Genomic DNA, 25,722 nt, shown 5'->3' with positions numbered 1-25,722 from the left:
CTGCCCCAGTCCTGTTGGGTGGTGGGAACGAGAAGGGGAAGAGTGACAGGCAAGCTCAGGGCAGGACTACCTTAGTAACGCTCCGGAGGCTCCGGATGAAACAGCTCCAGGCAGGAAGCCTGCCTTCTCCCAGAATGGGTAGGAAGTCAGGTCGCAAGTTTGCGAGGCCAGGAGCTCGAACGGCAGCAGCCGCCAGTAGAGAAGCTACCCAGCACTTGCGGCTCCTTGCCCCAAAGCACACGCCCTCGTCTGGGGTCACTCCTCTCCAAGGCACTAAGGGGCGGTTTAGGGGCGGAGCTAAGGGCGGAACTAAGGCGCGGCGCAGGGAATCCTGGGACTCTGCGCCACGGCGCTTCCGGGAGACGCTGCGCTGCTCTCTCCAGGGCTCGCCTGGTCTCTGCTGCATCCTCCCGCTCCTCCTCTTAGTGCCGGCCCGTTGCCGCTGATGCCTGTGGCTGGGACCTGTGCCAGCTCCCGTTTCAGCCCTGCCCGTCGACCTATATTTACTTCTCGCCAGGGAAGTTGGGTTCTGCCAGAGGAAGCAAATCCTGAATCACGAATGCCTTCTGGTAAGTCTTTTCCAACTCACCCATGTAAATTAAAGGGAGTTGACTAATGAGGTGTCTCTGTTTGTGAACAGTTAGGGGCTCAGTAAGAACCTAAGAGGCATTTCCCAGTTATGCCTCAGTCCTCTAGGCATCCCTAGGTCCAAGGAGAGTGATATAACCACCACAGAAAAAAATAAATCCTGTTGGGGCACAAAGCATCGCCCCTAGGGAGCACTGTTAATGAACTCTCGCGTCATGGACAGATTGAAGTTTTGATGACAAATCCAGCAGTCTGAAACTTTACCCCCTTAGCAGTGGCCTGAGAGATATGGAAATGAAATTATCTTTCCAGGCCAGTGCCAAAGTCAAGAAAAGAAAAAGAAGAAAAGAGGGTTTTAGGTTTAAAGTATGAAGTCTTGATCCCGTATCTTGCGAGGAAGCAGTCTACATTGATGTCAGCTGCTTCTCTTCCTTGTCAATTTGATTTGGAGGTCTCCAGCATCGGGGCAGGAATAGGTGCCAGGTGGAGCGTTTTTCAGCTGTGAGATGTTTGTCCAAGGTTCAAGTCTCTGAAATTTGGCTGCCATGGACTTAGTATAGTCCCTTCCAAGGAGATTCAAGCAGAGTCCTTGTTCTTAATGATTCCAAGTCATAAGTGTGGGAGAAAGTTGGAAACATTTGTTTGGAGAGTTGTGGTCAGATATTTGAGGAAACTGAATTCAAAATCTAGTCCAGTTTACAGGTATATAATAAAACGTCAAAGACAATTAACAGGATCAGAATCTAATATTTACAAAGGTGGAAATATAATTTTTTTCTACAATTATCCCCATTTTTCCCCACAGATAATCACAATAAGACTAATTTATTTGAATTAAATTTGGCCTGATTATTTTCATAATTTTAGCAAGAACTTATGCAAGTAACTAACTATATTGCTATGAAAATATACTCAAGAATTTCTGAATTCTAGAGGGGTCAGATAGGAAGAAAAAATAAATGTTTCATCTTTGTTTACAAAGGTATGCTTTACCAAGTTGCTGTAAGCCATAGTAAGAGAAAAGAAAAAAAGTTGCTTTAAATCTGGAAAAAACAAAACATCAAGGAACCAGCAATGTTTCAAGCAAAAAATATATATATATATATCATAAAATAATTACAGTTATCCTTCTAAGTTCATCAGTTCTTTGTAAGTAATACTTGTTCTGCTTGAATCTAGTTCAATTTTATTGTCTTGTAGTTATCAGAAATCTGTACTTGTCAAAATCTTTTCCATGAATCTCCTTGAAGACAAAGCACTTTTATAGGAACACTTTTGCAAAAGCATCTGAGTAAGACAATGATTCTCTGTAAATGACAAAGAAATATGCCCATTGTTAAAGATTTGATGAGAATTCATTTAATAAGGACATGTAGTTATTTCTGTGATACACATTTTAAGATAATAACTGAAATTATGACTGATAATGTTATGCCAGGACATATTAGATTTCCAAGAAGTTTTGAGACCCTTATACCTAAACAAATACAATGTAAAGTATTAGTATTACTTTTTATTTGACAATGCTTCCCATGCAATTTAACATATCAAATAAGCTTAATTAGTTTAATAACTCCCTTTTTATAAGAAGAGAGAACAAATCTTTTGAGATGTTCCAGGGACCCTCTGAAAAATCTGAGTTGGTTCAGGGTCAGAAATACTTCATTTGGAATTTGCTTTTGGGAAAGTTTGTCAAAAATATTAAAAGGTTTACATAATGGAAAAGAATATTTTTAAAAAGTGTTTATATATGTACAGCTGAATCATGTTGCTGTACAGCAGAAATTAACACAACATTGTAAATGAACTATATTTCAATAAAAAAATTTTAAAAAGAAAAAAATATTAAAAGGTTTAAAAACACTTGTTCAGATAGTATCATAGTTCACTGTAAAAGAATACTTAGTTATCCATTTAACTGTAGTGACAATTAAAGTCTTCAAGGGCAAATAGAGAAAGTTAAGCTGTACAAAAATAAATAAAAAGGAAAGAAAGAAATTTAGCTATTTTAATAGGGATTAAGTAATCAAAGACCATACGTAATCAAAGATAAAAACAACAAACACAGGAAATTGTTTTGATAAAACACAGAATCTTCACTTTCTAGACAGATCATTTAAAAGGTAAAAAAACAAACAAAAAATACTTTTGTTTACAATTTCTTATTAAGAACTGATAAAAATTCCAATAAAACTTGTTCTTCCAACAGAGAAAACCAAATTCTAATATTGCACCAGTTTACTTTTGATATTAAAACTTGTGATTATCAACTTTTTAAAAATAAATTTATTTTAATTTTAGCCAGCTTGATGAAACATAGATTTTTTTCCCCGAGATTTCCTTTCCACAAACCTCTACAATTTTGTCCTGGTTTTCCTTTTTTCCCATTCTGAAATAATCAGTTTTACTTTATGACAAAATTACTTTCTTTTTCCTCATCAAAAATTTATCTCCATTCCTTGTACCTTTTTATTACTAAAAACACACATCCTACTTTTCTTGCATATACAGATGCTTCCCTTATTATTTCTAGTAACTTTATATATATTTATATTTAATTATATATTTATGTAAAATATTTGTTTACATTTTATATATTTATTTTTATATTTTTGATATATTTAACCCTAAAAACCTTAATTGTTTACTGAAAATAAAGATGTAAAAAATTGTGAACTGTCTATTATATTAGCATACTATGGCTTGACAAATTAATACTTCTTATAACTTTTGGAAGCATATGCCTTCCATAGTAAATTTTTCAGAGTGGCACAAAACCTGTACTAATAGACCCAGATATCTGTAGCTCCTCTGTTAAAGGAAACCAAAAGTGGATAAACCTGTCTTCAGTAATTAGTATTTCAGCATTTTATCTTATTTAGAAATTACTTGGATACTTAATGACTACCTGTCATTTAATTTAACTTAGCAAAACTTTAAAATTTCAGGTTACCAAAAGGATTTGGGGAAACTCTTTTAAAAATTACCTAAAAGCTTTTATCCCACTTATATCTATTTAATATACTTGTTCTCAATAATTATATATAGATTACTTATGAAAATTTTATTATACAAAGTTATTTTTCTTGCCGATGTGTTTTGTAACAGAGATAACAAACTTACTTTACTAGTAAACCCAGGTAGAAAAGAGTTGCACATCTGCATTAATTTTAATGTTGGTAACTCTGATAAAGACATATTTATTTTAACTAAACCAACAAACTTAAAGTAGCTTTTATTTACTAAAGATTATCTCAGATCACATGGACTTGAAAAACATTTGGATTAGATTTTATTCTATTTCTAAACATTTTATGAATACATAATTCACATGTGTTTAATTTTCTTTAGGCAAACTAAGTAGAGCCCTTTTACAAATTAATTTTAGTAATACCATATGAAGGTAGAAAATACCACACATCTATAATATATATATATATATATATACACATACACATAAACATATAGACAGATGCAAACAGAACCTTACAGCTTCCAATTTAAAATTACTGCCAAGGGGGCTTCCCTGGTGGCGCAGTGGTTGAGAGTCCGCCTGCCGATGCAGGGGACACGGGTTCGTGCCCTGGTCTGGGAAGATCCCACATGCCGCGGAGTGGCTGGGCCCATGAGCCATGGCTGCTGAGCCTGCGCGTCCGGAGCCTGTGCTCCGTAACAGGAGAGGCCACAACAGTGAGAGGCTCGCGTACCGCAAAAAAAAAAAAAAATTACTGCCAGGAATCAAGCACGATAATACACAACTCACTAGTTTTAAAAGAAGTTGGATCTAAGTTGTTTTTCTGGCAGATGAAATAAATTAAGGTTACCTGCTCATATGGCTAAAGTTTTTATTAATATTGGTGGCTCAGAGGCACAGGGAAAAAAATAATGCAAGTTCTTCCAAGAAGGACTTTGAATTGTTTCTGCAGCCACATACCTGGTTTTCCAGAAATTTGTAAGATAAGGATAGTTGCCTTTAATTCCTCAAGAAATTGGGTTGTAACTTAAATGACATCATAGGCTGATCCACCCATAAAGTCTTTTACAAAGGTTTCAAAAGGTCCCCCGGTATATAATTTTATTTTAGCTTAGGGGAGAAGGTCTAAAAAATTTCCTATCAGTCTCTGAATATCAGCTTTCAATTTTGCCAAATTTCTGATCATAAAGTTATGAAATTTGTTCAAATATCTTGTCAGGTTTCAGCCAGGACAAACAGTAAATATTTCTGGCATGATTAAACAACACACTGGACTTAAGAGGCATCCCCAAACAGGGTGTAAAAGAGGTTTTACCTCTCTCTACCAGGTTTATAGACAGAGATCCTGGAGTGCTGACTCTAAGAATTCTCACCCTTCACTGGCTTCTGTCAGTTTTTCCAGCATTCCATCTGCAGGTTCTGAGTGGGATTTAAAGTAGAGTATATCCTTGGTATCTGTCAGAATTTAGCAAGGTTTTTCATTAATTTTAATTTTTGTTTCACCTTGTTTGATTAAGGAAATAATGTAGCAGTTTTCTAGAAAATCCCTCAGAGTCCCATCAACTCTGGGAAGGGCCCTTAAGGGGGCCCTCCTTCAAGAGTAGGTATGGGGGTGTCTTGAAGGCCACTAACATGGTGGAGTTTTGTTTATGGCTGTGTAATCTCCTAAGAGTGGAAAGACAATTCAGACAGAGAAAATGAAAATGTAAAGGAGAGTGGAGAGCAGTAGGAGATGTGTCAGTCTTCTATCTTTTGTTTTAGGTACCTCTTCTGTCTTTAATTTTTATTAGCCTTTTGCAACAGATTCTTTTGTGAAGCTATTTTGGAATCTTGAAGCCTTTTGGGGTCTACTGCATGACAATTAAAGTTGATATCTCATTGTGTTTGCTTAATTTGGGAGCCTTCACTTCTATGTACACTTCTTAAATGCTCTTATCTAATTGGAGCATTCCTCATAATGGTCATAATTTCCCTGAGAATTGGCGGCAGTTTGGTAGGACCCTTAGCTGCAAATGGAGTGCAACCCATATTTCTGTCTGGTCATATTTTGGGGCCCCCAGTCTGATGGTTACCAAGCCAAGTTCTCAGGACACAAAATTCTAGGTTGTCTTTAGTAAGATTTCAGCCATTTTTATAAATATTTGTAGCTTCTGGGACCATAGTTCTTAAGCAGATGTGCTGGAAGGTGACACACTTAACTCTTTGGATTTTAAAGATCCCATTTCATTTATTTGTTTATTTATTTACTTATTTGTTTAGCTAAGCCTTTCGGTCTCTCAGAGCCAAACTAATATCTAAATGGTATGTACAGCTGGGTTGGAAATTGTATGATGTCTTACAGCATACTTCATTGCCCAAAAATTTTCTTGATGTTTGTGGTTGACCTAGTGTTAATCTAACATGTTCTGTGACCAATTTGTCCTAATACAGGAGTCTTTGAGTTAGGTGGCAAACACTATAACAGCTTTTAAACGCTTGATAAATTCTCACCAATTTTACCACTTTTTTTTTTTTTTTTTTTTTTGGTTTTCTGAGATTCCCATTAACAATAACCTTTATTTACATAAAACACACTAGACCCAATTCAGCTTAAGTCAGACTTAGACTCCAGACCTAGTCCAGTCCTGGACCCAGTTCAGTTCCAGGCCCATTCTGGTTTTTAAGCTGAACTCAGTTTGATTCTGGCCGGTAACCACCAACACTTTCCAACCTGGAATTTGGAAACTGGGGAAAGGACTGAACCAGCAGACCCCAGAGAATGAGATCTGTGGACTGATTCCAAACAAATGGGAAGTGCAGCTGCCACCAACAGTTCCCAACTTGGAAACTGGGGGCAGAACCAAGGGCTTCTAACCAAATGGAAAACGTTTCCAAATGGGAAAGCCAATTAGATTGGGAGCTCAACAAAAAGAGTGGAGCTCAGAACCAAGAGGAATTTACTCATGGCCTTTGGAAACAGAGACAGGCCTGTGTTTCTCAATGTCTCCAAAGGCAACAGAAGTTCCTTTTGGATTCCATTTTGGCCATCAAATCTGTTAAAAAAAAAGTTCAACTAATGAATTTGAAGATCTAGTTGGGTTTGTTCAATAATTCATGAATTGGGCAGCATCCCAACTAGCAAATAGAAAGGAGCTCCAAGGAGCTGTACAGAATGGAAGGTTTTTATGGGCAGAAAGGGAGAGAGAAAAAAAAGAGTGGATTACCTCATCTTTTTTGGGAAGATGTAAGGTGTTTATCAGGTGGATTACCTAACTAGTAATGACCAGGTAATTCCAGACTGACTGGCTAAAGGTTACATTCCTGGGAGATGGAGAAACTGCAGTTAAGTCTTGGTTTACTTATGTGACTCCATTTTCAGCCTGTTGTTTCTTTTTTTAACAATACATCCAGAAGCTCCACAAAGATCTGAGGCCTAAAGGCAGTCAAGCAATTGAAGCTTATATGCTGTCTTGAGCTAAGAAATGGGATATGGGCCTGGGGCTTCAAAGGGGAGGAGGGCAGTTCACAGGAAGATGAGCAGATTTTGGTAACCAGATGTATGCCCCGCCAAGCAGGAAAGTCTTTCAGATAAAAAAGTTCTTTCTGGTAATAGGTCTCTTTCTGGGCCAGGCCCCCTATCTAAACTATTTTAGGCAGTTAAGGGAGAGGTAAAAGTTTTTTCTGAGTCTGTCAGGTCTTGAAGGCCTTCAGCTCAAAATAATTCACATGCAAAAGTGGTACATTTTGAGGCGGCATATTCTTCTTCCCTTCACTGCTTATCTTAGCAGTGTACTTATTCCTGTTCATGTTCCTAATTTTCTCACATCCCTTCTTATGAACACATAAAACTAGCCCTTACATACTCAGGTTTGATCTATAGAATATTTTTCAGCAAATACATAATGGACAGGTATTTCCATTCTGGAACTTATGTTCATAATGTTGTTTATAATGTTTCTAAAATGGAGATTTTTTATTCTTTGGCTACTGCAGTAACTGAGGAAGTTGGGCTTCTCTGATAGCTACTGGTTACTAAGGGAGTCTGACTCATTTTCACCAATATCTAATGGGACCATGTAAAGTTATCTGTGCAAAATGAAAATAAAAAGCAAAAAGAAAAAGTCCAACTTTGTTATTGCCTGTTAATAGTTACTGGAGGAACAGAAATGGTCCCATAAACAAAGAAATAATATATAACTTAAGCTACATTTCTAAATAACTGATCATCAAGCAACAGCAACATTATGGAAGCTAATTCACCACTGCTGCCCAGCAAATCTTTTATCTCAAAGAGAACTCAACAGAGATCAGATTGTTTTAGTTTGGTTCCTCCAAGAAGCAGACCCTGAGTCAAGAATATGGGTATAAGTTTTTCATTTGGATGTAATCCAAGAAAACATGGTGTGGTGGAATAAAGATGAGCTTAAATTCTTTAACGCTTTTTCTGTTGAGAATGAGGTCTATTTATTCACTGACATATGCATGTTTTAATGTATGCTGTATGCTTTGATCAAGGAATAGACTAGAAATGTATGACATAAGTGATGCTGCATAATTACTGAGACTAAATCAAGAATCCTACTGTTTTTGCCTTAGTATTTTGGAGCAATTTCTCTGGGCACCCTGGGTCCCCATAGAAAAGGTCAAATGTATACTGAGACTTCCCTGTTGGACAGATCCCATGTTAATTCCATAGCACATATTTCCTGTTCTATGTTTGTGACCCTATGGTCAGAGAATGCTTTTAAGGAGAGAGTTTGGGGAGACCATTAGTGTGAAAGGGAACTACCTGTAGGGGGCCTTTAGGGTAAGAACATGGATATGGTACCAAACACGTGGATTTAGTTCCCAAATGTTTGATTAAAAGAACCCTTTGAGTGACTTTACTTTTATAGTTTCTGTGATTCATGCATAGGATTTTAAAGCCTCTTATTATCCTGAACTTTGTACTGGGTCAGAACCAGAAGAAAAACTGTTATTGGCCACAGATATGAACTTGGCCATTGTCACAAGTGAGAAAAAGGAAAATAAAAGGCATGGAAGGCTTACGTAAAATACATATGTGACCTCCTGTTGTGTCATAAACAGACAAGACATTGGGAGTATACCAAAAGAGCAAGATTGCAAAGACTTCTTCCTGTTGGGCAGCAAGAAGGGCCTAAGGTCAATCTATCTCAGATACCTGATTCTCTTGTGTCTACCTTTATGCTTAAAGCTGAAATTGTTTTTTTGTTTTTTCTTGGTAAATAAGGACAAAGTTCTTCCTGCAGAGAGGGTAAATGTGTGCTGGGGGAGGTGCAGATGTCTAAGGAGGAAACAGTGTCGGTGGGTAGAATGGCCCAGAGTTATCACAGGGTTATCAAGGATTAACAGACGGGTTACAAACCTTGTACTGATCTTAAGTTCTTTTAATTTTTAATTGTACTAATATAACCTATTGAAAGCAACACAAGTCACTGTATTGCTGTCTCCCACCATGACAAATGGAGGAAAGCCACATCCCCAGCAGGAGGACATAATCCATGGTCTCCAGGGTTTAGAGGTAGTCAGTCCATGCTAATTTAGGAAGAAGAGAGTATCTTCAGCAGCCTGAGTCCCAGAAAGCCTGGATAGTTCTTCCTCATGAAGAGAGAGGCTGACTTTCCATTAGCAGGTGCCAGTGAGGACAACAGTGACAGCTTTGCTAGATAGTACCTTCATTGTGTCAAGACTCCACTAAGAAACAAAACAAAACAAGACAAAACAAAACAAAAAAACCCCAGTAATTTTCCTTTGGTCCAGTTGAATGGAGTTAAAGTTGTGATTTGTTGACTCCAGATGTGCCCAACTGTTTGACTCTTCACTTCATTCCAACAAATAAACCCACTAATTCAACATTCAAACCAACATTTACATCATTATAACAAAATGGTGAACCTTCTAGGAATGTGTTTGACTGTCTGGTGACTGTCTCTGAGGTTTCTCATGACATGATACATGAAAAAACTAAGAAAACCAGGCTCAAGAAAGATTTTCCTGGGAATTATTCTCACTGAAATATATTATAAACCTAATGGTAAAAGTGTCTTTTAATGTAGATACCTGAAATGCTACAGTGCTTCATACATATTAAAGCAGTTAAGAACTACAGCAATGGCTTCCTTGTGACTATTTCTAATCACAAGGTATTTCTTACCTTGCTTCTACCTCCTTTTTACTTTGCACTTCAAAGAATTCGGCTAACCCTGAAATATTGCCATTTAACAACTTAGCTATTGCACAGTACAGATAAGGTGTTGGTGACTTAAAACAAAGTATTGGTTGATCCTACTTCTTTCCAGTAACTTAAGTCAATGGTGTTGAATCATGTAGTATACTTGTTATTGCTTTTGTTGTCTTGATAAATCCTGAAGATTAAGTTTCTTTCATTTTCTTCTCAACAGACCATTTGGTCCTTTCTGTTACTCCCGCTGTTCTTTTCACTTAATTATTTAAATGATTACACCATTTTCCCTTAAAATAGAGGTTCATTTGTAAAGTCCTGTCAGTTAGTCTCTCACCTTTAATGATGTTTATTACAGGAAGAAGCAAGATTTATTTCAGATTTGTCTCTCTTTCTCTCTCTCTCTCCATTTCTGTCTCTCTTTCTCTCCTTGTAAAAATCTTTGAGAATGAGCACTGAAACAATAGTGTGATGAAAAATGTCAGCTGAAAAATTGTGGTTCTATCTTTTGTTGCTGGTAACTTTAGAAACTTAATAACTGAGAATTAATCACTGAAGGCATGACTTAGAATATGGACGATGAGGTGAAAAAATAGAAACCAGAGGCTAAATTAAAATATTCTAAAACCAAATGCTTTTTTAAAATCCAGACCAAAAAATATATGGTTGCATCATTTCTAATTTATTTGACATATTATGAGACTCAGGCTTATAATTTTCTCATACAAGTCCATAATACTGAAAGTCTTCATGTAGGCATAAGTACATGAAAAGCTTTATGGGACAAAACTTATTAGATACTGTGTTTGGGAAACTCTTGTACCATTTCTGATCAAAGAAAAGAAAGAAGTTATGGGGGAGTGTGTTAGGGAAAATTAACTTCTGTCTATCCCATAGATACTATATTCCTACAACATTAGGGAATGTAGAAACATAGGTATGTCTCATAATTGAAATGGCAGTTGGTGTATATCTATTTCAAGCCTCAGTCTGCACCACATATTCTTTCTATGTGGTGGAAGCAACTCTGTGACCACCAAAGATTCGTGGCCTTTTTCCATAGTATGTAGTAGGTGCTGGCAGAAAGCTCTGCAGCCAAGCATGTATTTTTCAGTCCTCTTATCTCTAAGCAGATACATGATTAACTCTGGCTAATGAAATGTGAGCAAAAATGAGTATCATCTCTTCAGTAAGAGACTTATGTATACCATGTGTGTTTCTCATGCTTTCCCCCAATATGGTGTGAAACTTGCTGGCCCCATGTGGAAGACTTCAGCATTATGAATGCAGAGGGTCTGAATCCTTGAGTCTGCTTGGAGGAAAGCTGTCTAACAAAGCACATCTGTTTAGGTTGGTACATTTTTTTCTGTAAATGGCCCACTTTGTAAGTATTTTAGGTTTTGTGGGTCCCAGTCTCTTAATAGGTTGTGGGACAGATAGGCCTGTGGTCATGGTTTGCAAATCCCTGTATTAAGCTATTGAAATTTAAAGGTTTTTGTGACGGCAGATAGCATATTCAGATTAATGCACTATGTAACAGGGGTTGGCAAACTTCATCCCCAAGCCAAATCTAGGCTGTAGATGGTTTGTATCAGTAACGTTTTATTTGGACACAGCCATACTCATTCACTTCCATTGTCTCTGTGACTGCTGTTGCACTACAAAGGCAGAATTGAGTAGTTGAAGCAGAGACTATACTGCCAGCAAAGACTAAAATATTTGCTATCTGTACCTTCTCAGAAGAAGCTTGCTGATCTTTTTCACAACTTTGGTAATAGTTTCCCTGTCTATAAAAGTACTTCTTCATTAATATGGCAGTCACAACTCTCAAGGCAGCTCATTTTACAAACTGACAAATTTCTCCCACACATTAAGCCAAAATCTCTTTTAATGTAACATCTATCCTTTGATCCTAGTTCTTGCCCTGTAACCTCACAGCATAAAGTGTTTCCTTTTCAACAAAGTAGACTCTCAAACATTAGAGTACTTTTGAAAAGAGGAAAATGAGTTACAGTGAGATATAGCACTCATTCAGCTCAAAGAGCAATGGTTTGCTCTCCTTTCCATATAATAATTCCTCAACTTATTTGTTAGAACCTAAAAAAGAAATACCTAGTTCAAATTGACCTCAAAAGTGAGTTCTTAACGTATAAATCTCAAATTATGAAAAAAAATCAGTTTTATGCTTCTGTGGGAGACATTGGATATATTTCCTTTTGCTTTAATGACATTAAGGATGAGATTGTATAATGTGTAACGATTATCATTTAATAGTGAGACTGTGAGGTCAGAATGACCTAAAGTCTAAATATGACTTTGTCACTTGTAAACTGTGTAACTCCAGGCAATTTTCTTAAGTCCATTATGTTTCACTTTTCTTGTCTGTGTAATGGGAAAATTATTACTTAGAAATACTAGCTCTTAGGTGTGTTTTGAGGATTAAAAGAGACAGTAAATCTGTAATGTTCTGTGCTATCCCAAACACATGAGAAGAATTAAGAAATTGTTATTTATTATGGTGCTAATGCATGCTTTCATTTTTCATTGATATGCACTAAGAATAGCATCTTGTTGCCATGTTGCCTATGTGTTGCCACACAAGGATCACGGTGTGTGTGGATTTTGAAAATTTGTATTGAATTCAGTTAACAGTTATGTTAAGACCATTCTAACTCTTGTGCAATTCTTTAATGTTTCTTTACAAATTCTACAGTATGATCATATATTCATTTGTGCATATGTATCCCTAAACATTATTTTGGTGTGACTGTTATACAGTTTTCAGTTGTTTTGAGGACTCTGTATAGTTCTTATACAGACCATCTCCCATTTGCTGCCTTCATTATTTATGAGGCTAAAATGAGAGTCATAGATTCTTGGAGTGAATGAGAATTTAATCTAATGATACTCCGTTTAAGGCATAAAGAGCTGCACTGAGATTAATTTAGTATTCAACAAATATTCGGAGTGTCTTCTCTGCTCCTCACAGAGTCCTCATCATGTTCTCTCGGAACATTCAATTCTAGTGGAGAAGAAAGACAATCAACAGGTTAACAATCAATAAGAGAGGACAATGTGGTAATGAGATCACGGTTACTTTTCCAAGAATAATCAAAGGAGATACCCCTTATCACTAAGGCTCTGTTCAGTTGCTACCTTCTCAGAGAGAAGATGCAAGGGAAGAGCACACCAGGCTGAGAGAACACTGAGTAAAAACAACTCCTTGAGTCAGAAACAAGACAGTGTGGGAAAAAATAGTGTCAAGTGGCAAGTCATCATCTTGGCATGGCTTAAAATTACATATCCCAACTGGCCTCATCAACAGAAAGTTCTTACTGTAAGAAAATATGTCTTCTTTTACTGCTTTCCAGTTTGATCTAGTTTACCTTTGGAACTGTGCAGTAGAGCCTAATTCTTCTAATATTTGTCTTCTTTAGCTTTAAACTTCCTCAGTTTTTTTCAACATTGCAAGATGGTGTAATAGGAAGTGTCCTGGCTTTGTTGTTAGATAAACACCAGCTCTGATATATATTAGCTGTGTGGTCTTGACATAACCTTTCTTGGCCTCAGTTTTCTCTCTTGTAAAGTAAGGATAATCGCACCTAGCTTCCAGGAATATTGTGAGGGTTAAGTGAGAAAACTGTATAAAGTACAAAGATAGCACCAGGCACATAGCATGTGTTAAACGAAAGGTAGATCTGAAAATAACAGTTATTACATTCTCTTTACCCTTGACTTACGGTAGCTCTCCTGTTTGTCAGTGTTCCTCTGAAAATGGCAGTGCCCAGAATTTAGTACAGGACAGGGTGCACTGAGGTCATTAATTAAGGACTATTGCATTCTTTGTTCTTTACACTTTATAATTGAAGCCTAGGATGACTTAGTATTTTTGGCAAGTATATGGTACTTATATTGACCTTACTGTAAACTAAAATCTCTGTCTTGTTTGCATATGTCTGTCTTTTCTATCCTTTTCTGAACTGGAACTTAGATGAGAGGCAGTGTACCACAGAGGATAAAATACTGGCTTTGTGGTCCCATCTGGCTTTTGTTATTTTTTCTAAGAGAATAATTTGTATTTTTACTGAAATAAGAGGTGGGGATACATTTTAACCCACTAGAAAGTGATGAGATTTTTGCTTGAATAATTTGCCTAACATACACCCAAAGACACATCCACTTTTGACTGTCACTCAACTTCTTAAATTTGAAACCAATGATAGTCAGTAAATGTCTTTTTTTAAATATACATTTATTTTTAAATTTATTTTTGGCTGCTTTGGGTCTTCGTTGCCACGCGCAGGCTTTCTCTAGTTGCGGCGAGACAGTGGCTTCTCTTGTTGCGGAGCACAGGCTCTAGGCGCACGGGCTTCAGTAGTTGCATCACACAGGCTCAGTAGTTGGGGCTCATGGGCTTAGTTGCTCCGTGGCATGTGGGATCTTCCCGGACCAGGGCTCGAACCTGTGTTCCCCTGCACTGGCAGGCGGATTCTTAACCACTGCGCCACCAGGGAAGCCCAATAAATGTCTTTTGCTGAAGCATAACAAGAGAATTTTTGGCTAAGGAAAAGTCCATGGTTCTTTCCAAAGCACAGCCCATCTGGCTTTGAATGCTGGCTTTTTAATCTGTCTGAACTGGAGCAAGTTGTTAAAAAATTCTGAGCATTTTTTTTTCATTTATTGAGTGGATATTAACTACCCTGAAGGGTTTTTATAAAGATTAAAAAGGATAATATATTTAAAGAGTTAGTATAAGGCCTAGGATATAATAATAGATCAATAAATAGTAGCTATTATTAACAATCTATTAAACTGTATTTTGTTAGTCTAATCATTACTCTAGTTAAGTAAGTTTCTTTTTTTAGATTCTTATTCTGTAATCTATATATGTTCTCTTCCATTTTTGAGTCAGGCATCAATTTTATTAATGTTCTAATACATTTATGACTATGTGATTAATGCACCTTTGAAAAGGACAAAGCTAAGTGTAGCATCCCAGGATAATCCACAAGATATCTCTCTATATGTTCAGTTCATGTGGGTATAAACAATCAACCAATACCAAAGATACATTTGTTCTTTTGAGCTATATTAGCTGTTGATTCATGTGTAGTTCAGTTTTCTTTGGGTTGACATGTGATTATATAACAGATAGCTTGGGTAGGTAGCAATACAAAAATTAACTTCATTATCCTTAATTTGTGAAGTATGTTAACATTCAAATTTCTATTTTTAATGACTGCCAAATTTTTTTTAAAGATTTATTTGCTCAAATCACACTCATTTATTAGAAGCAAAAAAGAATGCATATGAACGGTCATTTTACTGCAATCACTATAGTCTCACCATTTGCAATAATTTCTGTTTATTCCTGACAATGGACAGAGAAGTCCTTTATTCCAACAAATTAGAGTAGAAGGACATATTTAACAAAGCATTTTTCATTCTGTCATATTAAATTTCATGGGCATATTTTTTAAAGGTTTTGATTTGTTAACCTCCCTATCAGATTGTATCAAACTATACTATTAAATTTTGAGTAATTCATGTTAGTACTTAGAATCTCAGTAATGAATCTTTTGATAAGTGGCGCATTCTGGGCTTCTGGATCAGGTAAATGAGATGTGCAACCCATTACAATTGCACTGTAAGAAGTATCATCACTTTTATAAATTTTTATAAAAAGAGTCAATTGAAATGAAGTGATTCTAATTTAAATAGTGTAAATGTCATTAAGAAATATAATCTCTAGGGCTTCCCTGGTGGCTCAGTGGTTGAGAGTCCACCTGCCGATGCAGGAGACACGGGTTCGTGCCCCTGTCCGGGAAGATCCCACATGCCGCGGAGCGGCTGGGCCCGTGAGCCATGGCCACTGAGCCTGCGCGTCCGGAGCCTGTGCTCCACAACGGGAGAGGCCACAACAGTGAGAGGCCCCCGCGTACGCAAAAAGAAAAAGAAAAAGAAATAGTAATCTCTATATTTTACCACGTACCTCTACCTTTTCAAGACTTTACAGCTTGGAGAATTCTGTTCTTAGAAAAAAAAAATTGAGAGGGAATTTAGTATATCATTGATTTGTAAATAGAAAAAAAACTTTTCATAATTTTTCTTCCTTATAGAGATTCATAGGGACAGTAAATGTAAATTTATCTTGAAATTAATTTTATAGAGGACCTTGTTAAATAACAATATCCATTCTTCAGTTCTAAATTACAGGATGCCATAGGATTAGTGATTAAGTTTTAAAGGGGAAAATTTCTTTGAAGAAATTGATAATTTTAAAATCTACATGGTTTAATTTATTATCTTGTTTTTATCTTAACATTTGCAATCATTTCGTCATTATGTAAACCATAAAATCTTTATTTCCCTCTTTAAAATAAGGTCTCAAAGCAATGAAGAGTACTGAAGACTTAAATTGGGAAACTGATTGTGGAAAAATTTACGTAAATTTTTTAAAATAAAATTTTAATTTATTAATCATCTTTTTTAATTTAAACCTAGGTTGGAAGTCATTTAATAAATGGTTTATAATTATTTCTAAGGATGTTAATAGCTTTACAAGCAAATTTATTGCTGTGGCTTATCGCTATTGATATTCTGATCTAATCATACAATGTACACATATATGGCTTGGAAGAAGATAAATCTTCTTTTTCTTTAAGAAGAAGCTGCAGTTTTCCATCAAGGGCTAATTTTGGTGGCGATATATCTTATTGAATGGTTTTTAACAAAATGTATTAGAGAAAATGAAATCACACAGTGTATTTAAAAGGAGGCTAACAAGAATGCACATAGGCTTTATTGATCTGAAATTATATTGGTTTCATTTTACTTATCTGGGTTAAATAGATTTCAATTTTGATTTTAATTCATTGAGGGCCTTAAAATTTATTTAAGAGAACTGTTGGAAGGCTGTGGACTATGGGTAAAATATGGTGTAGAGCAAGTAATATTTGGTAGTTGTAGTAAATGGGCTCCCTTGAACCTGTTAGATTAAGAGCTGAGTCTGGTTCACTGTTATAACCCCACTCACACAAAGAGCTGGACATGCTTAGGTATTCCATAAGGATTTTCTGAACAAATATATGAATGGATGAATGTTAGCAAATACATTCAGAGAAATATTGACAATAAAGGTAACCTTAAATTTTCTGAGAACAGTCTAAAAATATACACAAATATTTACATATACACACATATTTTTCTTTTTTTTTAAATGGTACAGTTACTTTTTAATTTATTTATTTATTTACTTTTGGCTCTGTTGGGTCTTTTGTTTCTATGCGAAGACTTTATCTAGTTGTGGCAAGTGGGGGCCACTCTTCATCGCGGTGCGCGGGCCTCTCACTATCACGGCCTCTGTTGTTGCGGAGCACAGGCTCCAGACGCGCAGGCTCAGTAGTTGTGGCTCACGGGCCTAGTTGCTCCGCAGCATGTGGGATCTTCCCAGACCAGGGCTCGAACCCGTGTCCCCTGCATTAGCAGGCAGATTCTCAACCACTGTGCCACCAGGGAAGCCCCATACACACACATTTTTAAAAAGTTAAGAATCAGTTTTGTGAAGTGCCAGTCAGAGATGACAGAGGAGGCTCCTGAACCCTTCCTGCAATGGGTACACCAAATCTATAGCTACACATGGGGCAGTTCCTCTGAAAGAAATCCAAAAACTAGCTGAGGAATACCTGTCCATAGGTCAATGAGAAAATACCCACATCAAAACAGGTAGGAAAGTCTGAGACACACTCCCACCATAAACCCCATCCTTGGCATAGTGACATACATTTGAGAAGTAACTTACAATTCTCAGCTTCTCCCTGAGGCACAAAGGGTTTGAACCCAACATCTAGCACCCCAACCTTTAAGATTTCCACCTGAGGGATGGGCCTACAAAACTAGCTCTGAAAGCTAGTAGAGCTTGCATCTATGAGCCCCGTAAGACTATAGCAAACAAAGAAATGGTTCTTAACAGGTTTGTAAAGACTTGCGGTGGCTCTCCCCCCCATGGCTCAGCACTGAGGGAGCAAACAGAAACACGCTTCTTACAGTCTTTCCCTGAAGGAGGCCTATTTGCATACTTTAAAAGTTGCTACCTGATTGTCAGGCTTCTGACGTAGCCCACATCTAAGAGCTGACTGCAGTCCTCCCGGGATACCAAAGAGGATGGCGGATGGCATCTCCACGTTCTCCCTTTAGCCCATCCTTCCCTGGAAGGGGGTTGTGCACATGTCTGGTTCCCAACTTTTTCAGCTGCTGCCCAGTGGATGCACCCCTTAATTGCCTGGCTTTGGTGTCCAGTAGGGCTTGCTTCTGCAGTTCCCATAGCACTATAACAACACCACCAAAAACAGTTCTTAACAAAATACCCCTCCCCTGGGGCACAGCACAGCCCAGTCTTTCCCTGTAGGAGGCCTATTAAATACTTTAAAACCGGCTGCCGGAATGTCAGCCTCCAGTCAGCCTGCATATGAGTGCTGACTGAGAGCCTTCCCTTCAGGACACAGACAGATCTTGGCACAACCTCAAGCACTGGGAGCCATTAAAAACAAAACAGGCTGCTTGGACCATCACGAAGATTTGAGAGAAAACCGAGAGCTAGGGCAGGGTTGGACAATAAGGTTCATCTCCTATATAAGACCACTCCATCAGGAATTGGAGAGTTGCCTGTTTTATCAGTGTGCAGAAACCAACACAGAAATTCAAGGAAAATGAAGAAACAGAGGAATATGTTCCAAACAAAAGAACACAATAAAACTTTAGAAACAGAGCTTAATAAAAAAGGAGAGAGTTGATTCACCTTATGAAGAATTCAAAATAATGGTCATAAAAATGTTCACAGAAGTCAGGAGAACAATTCATAAAGTGAGAATTTCAGCAAAGACACAGAAAAAATAAGAAAGAACCAAGCAGAAAACAGAGTTGAAGAATACAATAATTGCACTTAAAAATTAGAGGGATTCAACAGCAAACTAGAATAAGCAAAAGAAAAAAACAGTGAACTCAAAGATGTCAACTGAAAAAAAAATAAAACACAAAACCTAAAAGTTGAGTGTTATGTTTTATTTGGGGACATTACTGAGGACTGTAGCCCAGAAGACAGCCTCTCAGATAGCACTGAGGAACTCTTCCATAGAGGTAAGGGAGGAGCCAGGATATATATTTTTTTTGCTGGGAAAAAACATGTAGTTGAATATTAAAAGATTACTGCTAATTGCAAAAAACAGACATCTCAAGTTAATGACTTTAGTGCTTTGCTATATATAGGAAGATGCAAGAGTCTTGGATCATTGAAATTATTCATTTGATATGCATCTTATCTAGGCCCAGTAACCTGTTTTTCTCCATCCTGAATTCTCCTCAGTGTGCACCATCAGGATCACTTCAGTGGCTGATGGGTTGATGGCAGGCAACTGATCATCATTACTGACATGGCAGGCAACATTTTTTTGTCCAGAAAGATAAGGCAATAGAATTCATCCAATCTCAGAAGAGGAAAAAAAAAAAAATGAAAAAGAGTGAAAATGGCTTAAGGGATTCATGAGACAACATCTAGGTGGACTAGTATTTATTTAATAGGAGTTCCAGAAGAAGAAAGAAAGGGGCAGAGAGCTTATTACTGCATCCAAAATAATAAAATACCTAGGAATAAATTTAACCAAGAAAGTGAAATATCTGTACACCGAGAACTGACAAAAGAAATTGAAGAATATGCAAACAATAGAAAGATATTCTGTACTCATAGATGGAAGATTAATATTGTTAAGATAGCTATACTACCCAAAACAAATCTACAGATTTGGTGCAGTACTTACGAAAATCCCAGTAGCATTTTTCACAGAAATAGAAAAAATCCTAAAATTTGTATAGAACCACGAAAGACTCCAAATAGCTAGAGCAATCCTGGGAAAGAAGAACAAAGCCAGAGGCATCACACTTCCTGTTTTCAAACTATAGTATAAAGCTATAGAAATCTAAACAATATGGTATTGTCATAAAAACAGACACATAAATCAGTGGAACAGAATAGAGAGCCCAGAAAAATCCATACATATATGGTCAACTAATTTTCAATATATAAGCCAAGGGAAAAATGGGAAAACAATCTCTTTAATAAACATGTTGGGAAAACTGGATAACCACATGTGAACAAATAAAACTGGACCTATATCTTACGCTATACACAAAAACAAACTAAAAATGGATTAGACACTAGAATGTATCATCAAAAACCATAAAACTCATAGAAGAAATCACAATAGATAGGCTCCTTGACATAGGTCTTGGCAATGATTTATTTATTTATTTATTTATTTTGACACCAAAAGCAAGTTAAATGAGTGGGACTACATTAAACAAAAAGCTTCTGCACAACAAAGGAATATGCAAAGGCGACCTACAAAGTGGGAGAAAATATTTTCAAACACATATGCTATGAAAGGTTAATAGCTAAGGTATACAAAGAACTCATACAATTCAATGACAAAAAAACCTCTTATAACCCTTTTAAGAAATGGGCAAAGGACCTGAATAGACATAAATCCAAAGAAGACATACAAATGACCAACAAGTACATGAAAAATTACTCAACTACATTAGTCATCACAGAAATGCAAATCAAAACCCCAATGAGCTATCATCTCACACCTGTTAAAATGGCTATTATCAAAAAGGCAAAAGATAAGGAGTGTTGGTGAGGATGTAGAGAAAAGGAAACCCTTGTATACTGTTGATGGAAATGTAAATTAGTACAATCATTACTGAAAACAGTATGAAGGTTTCTCAAAAAATTAAAAATAGAATTACCATATGATCCAGGCATCCCACTTCTGGGTATATATTGGAAACAAACAAAATCACTATCTCTGAGATACCTGCACACCCATGTTTACTGCAGTACTATTTACAAAAGCTAACACATGGAAGCAACAATTGAAGGGTGAATGGATAAAGAAAATGTGATATATATATATATATATATATTAACCATACAAAATAAGGAAATCCTACCATTTGTGACAACATGGATGGAGCTGGAGGGCATTATTCTAAGTGGAATAAGTAAGACAGAAAAAGACAAATACTATATGATCTCAATTATATGTGAACTGTGAAAAAACAAACAAAAAAACTCATACAGAGAACAGGTTTGTGGTTGTTTGAGACGGGAGTTGGGAGTTGAGAGAAATGGATGAAAGTGATCAAAAGGTACAGACTTCCAATTGTAAGATAAATAATTTCTAGGATGTAATGCGGAGCATAATGACTACAGTTAACAAAATGATATTGTATACAGTCACACCTCAGAGATACGTAGGTTCAGTTCTTGACCACTGCAATAAAGTATTTACTATAATAAATTTAGTCACAGGAATTTTTAGGTTTCCCAGCTCATATAAAAGTTACATTTACACTATACCGTAGTCTATGTGTGCAGCAGCATTATGTCTAAAAATACATACCTTAATTAAAAAATACTTTATTGATAAAACATGCTAACGATCATCTGATAGTGCAGGGTTGCTACACACCTTCAATTTGCAAAAAACACAGGATCTGTGAAGCACAATAAGGGGAAACTCGATAAAACGGGGTATGCCTTGGGCTTCCCTGGTGGCTCAGTGGTTAAGAATCCGCCTGCCAATGAAGGGGACATAGGTTTGAGCCCTGGTCCAAGAAGATCGCACGTTCTGCAGAGCAGCTAAGCCTGTGCGCCACAACTACTAAGCCTGCGCTCTAGAGCCCGTGAGCCACAACTACTGAGCCTGCGTGCCACAACTACTGAAGCCCACACGCCTAGAGACCGTGCTCCACGACGAGAAGCCACCACAGTGAGAAACCCGCACACTGCAACAAAGAGTAGTCCCCGCTCGCCAAAACTAGAGAGAGCCCATGCACAGCAACAAAGACCCAATGCAGCCAAATAAATAAATAAATAAATAAAATTTATAAAAAACAAACAAAAAAAGTGGGGTGTGCCTGTACTTGAAAGTTGCTAATGGAGTCTTAAAAATTCTTATCACCAAAAAACCCCCCCAAAAAGCAACAAAAAAGCTGTAACTCTTTGAGGCGATGGATGTTTACTAAATTTACTGTGGTAATAATTCCACAATATGTACATTTATCAAAGCATTATATTGTACAGTTTAATACCATCTTATTGTCAGTTGTATCTCAACAAACTGGAAAATAATTGATTTTCATTGACACTAAATATATTCTCAAAAAAGGGATTAAGTTTGAAGGGGAAGATTCAGTGGGACTATAGCAAAGTCAGAGTTAATACTGACCCACAAGAATTTATACCATGATGTCCTATACAGCTGTCCATTTCTCTAAGCCTCCCTACAGCCAGTGCAGTGAGAGAAGCTGTTACCTGATTCACAGTGTCTTTAGAGCAAACTCTCTTCAGGGAAAGCTACATTTTTCCTGAAACTTAGACCTGAGAGGGATTTCTCCATGGCTCATTAAATAGAATTCTCTGACCTGAAACATGCTCATTTTGCATAGAATAAGACATTTTGTGGGGTTATTTCCCATGGTGAATGTAACATAGGCAATATGGCAAACATCATTTACTTGAAATTTGGTCCATATGAACTATGAATTATGCTCTTTGATAACTTAAATTGTCCAGAGCAGCATATTTTTCACATGGTGTTCTGCAGGTTCTAAGAGATCCTTGCAAGTGTCTTAGAGGCTTCATTCAGAGAGATGAGGCATGGGGCTAATTGAAGTGGAAGCAATACAGGCACAAACTGGTTGGGTTCTGTGTACAATTTAAGAACTGCTTTTACTTCTATAAAAAATGTTTGAAAAATCACTTGTCTACAGAAATTTTGGACTATATAACTTTCAGAGAATCATTCCTAATTTTTTTGCAAAATTCTGTTTTTTTTTATGTAAATGAGGACTAGAAAATTTAAAGTTGTGGTTTATGGTAAGATCAGAAGTTTTAGTGACAATTAAGAACAGAGCCATATGTTTTATCAGTGAATTTGATAGTAAAGTTATTGTCTTAGAAAATCAATGATTATAACTGAAATACATTCCAAATTGGAGGGATGACATTTTTCATAACTGAAGTTATATGCTGAGACCACAAAGGCAGAAACTAACACACCATTGTAAAACAATTATACTCCAATAAAGATATTAAAAAAAAGAACCTATAAATTTTTAAAAATGGAGACCAGTGACCTATCATTTATTATTAATATTTTATAAGCAAAAGCTACTTTGTAGCCTGAGAAATTGAAAGAACAATAGTATGCTTTTGAAGTATTTATTAATGCAGTATTCTTTTGAACTGAAACTGTAGATAAAAATGTCAGTGTGAAAGACAAAAAAAAAAAAAAACCAAAAAGGAGTTAGATGGTTAAACAGTAAAGGTTTATAAAATACAAATATGTATTTGTATCTACATATGTATATATGTGTATATGCATGCATACATATGCAATACACATAAAATATTTCATTCTAAAAGTTGTATAGGGCTTCCCTGGTGGCGCAGTGGTTGAGAGTCTGCCTGCCAATGCAGGGGACACGGGTTCGTGCCCCGGTCCGGGAAGATCCCACATGCCGCGGAGCGGCTGGGCCCGTGAGCCATGGCTGCTGAGCCTGCACATCCGGAGCCTGTGCTCTGCAACAGGAGAGGCCACAACGGTGAAAAAAAAAAAAAGTTGTATATATTTATTCCCCAAATTTAAAAACATAAAGAAGGTAATAAAAATAATCTACAGATTCCACCAATAAGAGATATTTACTCTAACCTGCACTATTACAATCCAGATTTTCCATATATGATATATTTTATAGAATTGAGATTATATCTTTCTAATACTATTATTAAAACAATGTTATAAAGATTCTTTTCCATTAAATATTTATGAACATAATTTTAATGACCGTATAATATACTATTCCATAGCTATAACATTATTCTTTGAACCATTCCCTTGTTTTGTGGAATTAAGCTTCCTCCATTTTTTTTAATATAAATGTATGTATGTATGTATGTATGTATTTATTTATTTATTTTTGGTTGTGTTGGGTCTTTGTTGCTGCACGTGGGCTTTCTCTAGTTGCACTGAGCAGGGGCTACTCTTTGTTGCGGTGCATGGGCTTCTCATTGAGCTGGCTTCTCTTGTTGCAGACCAAGGCTCTAGGCACACGGGCTTCAGTAGTTGTGGCACACGGGCTTCAGTAGTTGTGGCACACTGGGCTCAGTAGTTGTGGCACACTGGGCTCAGTAGTTGTGGTGCATGGGCTTAGTTGCTTCGCGGCATGTGGGATCTTCCTGGACCAGGGCTCAAACACATGTCCCCTGCACTGGCAGGTGGATTCTTAACCACGGTGCCACCAGGGAAGTCCTAAGCTTCCTCCATTTTTAAATGTTTATAAAAGTGCCATTTAAAAAACTTTTAAAGTATTTGTAGGCATTCTTATGTTCTTGGTTGTTTTCTTGGAATGCCTTTCTAAAAATAAAAATACTGGAATAAAAATCACAAACATTTATAACTCTATCTCTTGACTTAATTTCTGAGAAAGTGTAGACATTTATAACACACATGCTGTGTTTTAGGATTTACATCTTACCACATATTCACCATCATTGAGTGTTATCTAGTAGTTTGCAGATACAGAAAGGGAGGTGAGACCTTAACTTGCATCTTTGTGCTTACAGGTAAGATTGAACATACTTTGTATCATTCAGTTCTATCTTCTGTGAACTGCCTACTCATTTACCCATTTATCTATTTGAGTCTTAATGTTTATCTCACTATGAGTTCTTGGTTGTTTTAAATAGTAAACTCTACATTTTTATGATCTGTTTGGATAAAAAGAATATTTGAAAAAAACAAACAAAGCAGTAAAAAAATATGGGCAGAGGACCTAAACAGATATTTCTCCAAAGAAGACATACAGATGGCCAATAGGCACACGAAAAGATGCTCAATATTGCTAATTATTAGAGAAGTGCAAATCAAAACTACAATGAGGTGCCACCTCACATTGGTCAGAATGACCATCATTAAAAATCTACAAATTAAAAATTCTGCAGAGGGTGTGGAGAAAAGGGAACCCTCCTACACTGTTGGTGGGAATATAAATTGGTGCAGCCACTAAGGCAAACAGTATGGAGGTTCCTTAAAAAACTAAGAATAGTATTGCCATATGATCCAGCAGTCCTACTCCTGGGCACATATCCAGAGAAAACTCTAATTCGAAAAGATACATGCACCCCTGTGTTCACAGCGGCACTATTTACAATAGCCAAGACATGGAAGCAACCTAAATGTCCATCAAAAGATGAATGGATAAAGAAATATATAATGGAATATTACTCAGCCCTAAAGAGAATGAAATAATGCCATTTACAGCAACATGGATGGACCTAGAGATTATCATACTAAGTGAAGCAAGTCAGAGAGAAAGACAAATACCACACAATATGTGGAATCTAAAATATGACACAAATGAAATTATTTACAAAACAGAAACAGACTCACAGACATAGAAAACAAACTTACAGTTACCAAAGGGGAAAGGGGGTGGGGAAGGGATAAATTAGGAGTTTGGGATTAGCAGATACAAACTACTATATATAAAATAAATAACAAGGTCCTACTGTATAGCACTGAGGAAAAAAAAGAAAAAAAAAAGAATATTTTGAGCTATTTCCCTGTCACCTTCCAGTTTCAATAACAAAAGTATAAAAGAGTGATAAATACGTTTAACATGGTCACAGTTTTTGTGGATTGTACTAATCTCTACAGAATATTTGCATTCAAAATTTTAAAAATCTACTAGCTCTGACCTCTGTCCTTGTCTCTTCTCACTTCAAGAAATAATCTTGGAATAAAATGCGGCATGAATTGTGACTTTCCCTAGATGAGATCCAATTTATTCCGTTATAGTAATTGGTTCAGTGGAATAAAACAGAAGCATAATTAAAATCATGGCTATAACCAGAAAG

At 36.6% G+C, this 25,722-nt stretch overlaps 1 long non-coding RNA gene across 1 annotated transcript in view; it reads left to right on the top strand.

The window, feature by feature from the left end:
* The first annotated feature begins 225 nt into the window (after nucleotides 1-225).
* The window catches only part of LOC309809589, a 380,658-nt gene continuing 355,161 nt past the window's right edge, over nucleotides 226-25,722 (top strand). Inside the window, exon 1 of the long non-coding RNA XR_014294876.1 lies at nucleotides 226-569. This is a non-coding gene — a long non-coding RNA (uncharacterized lncRNA). The remainder of the gene's footprint in view (nucleotides 570-25,722) is intronic.

This window comes from Mesoplodon mirus (genome assembly GCF_964341445.2).
Source record: "Mesoplodon mirus genome assembly, chromosome: 8".
Classification (NCBI taxonomy): Eukaryota; Metazoa; Chordata; class Mammalia; order Artiodactyla; family Ziphiidae; genus Mesoplodon; species Mesoplodon mirus.
This window is presented reverse-complemented; position numbering and strand designations above follow the sequence as displayed.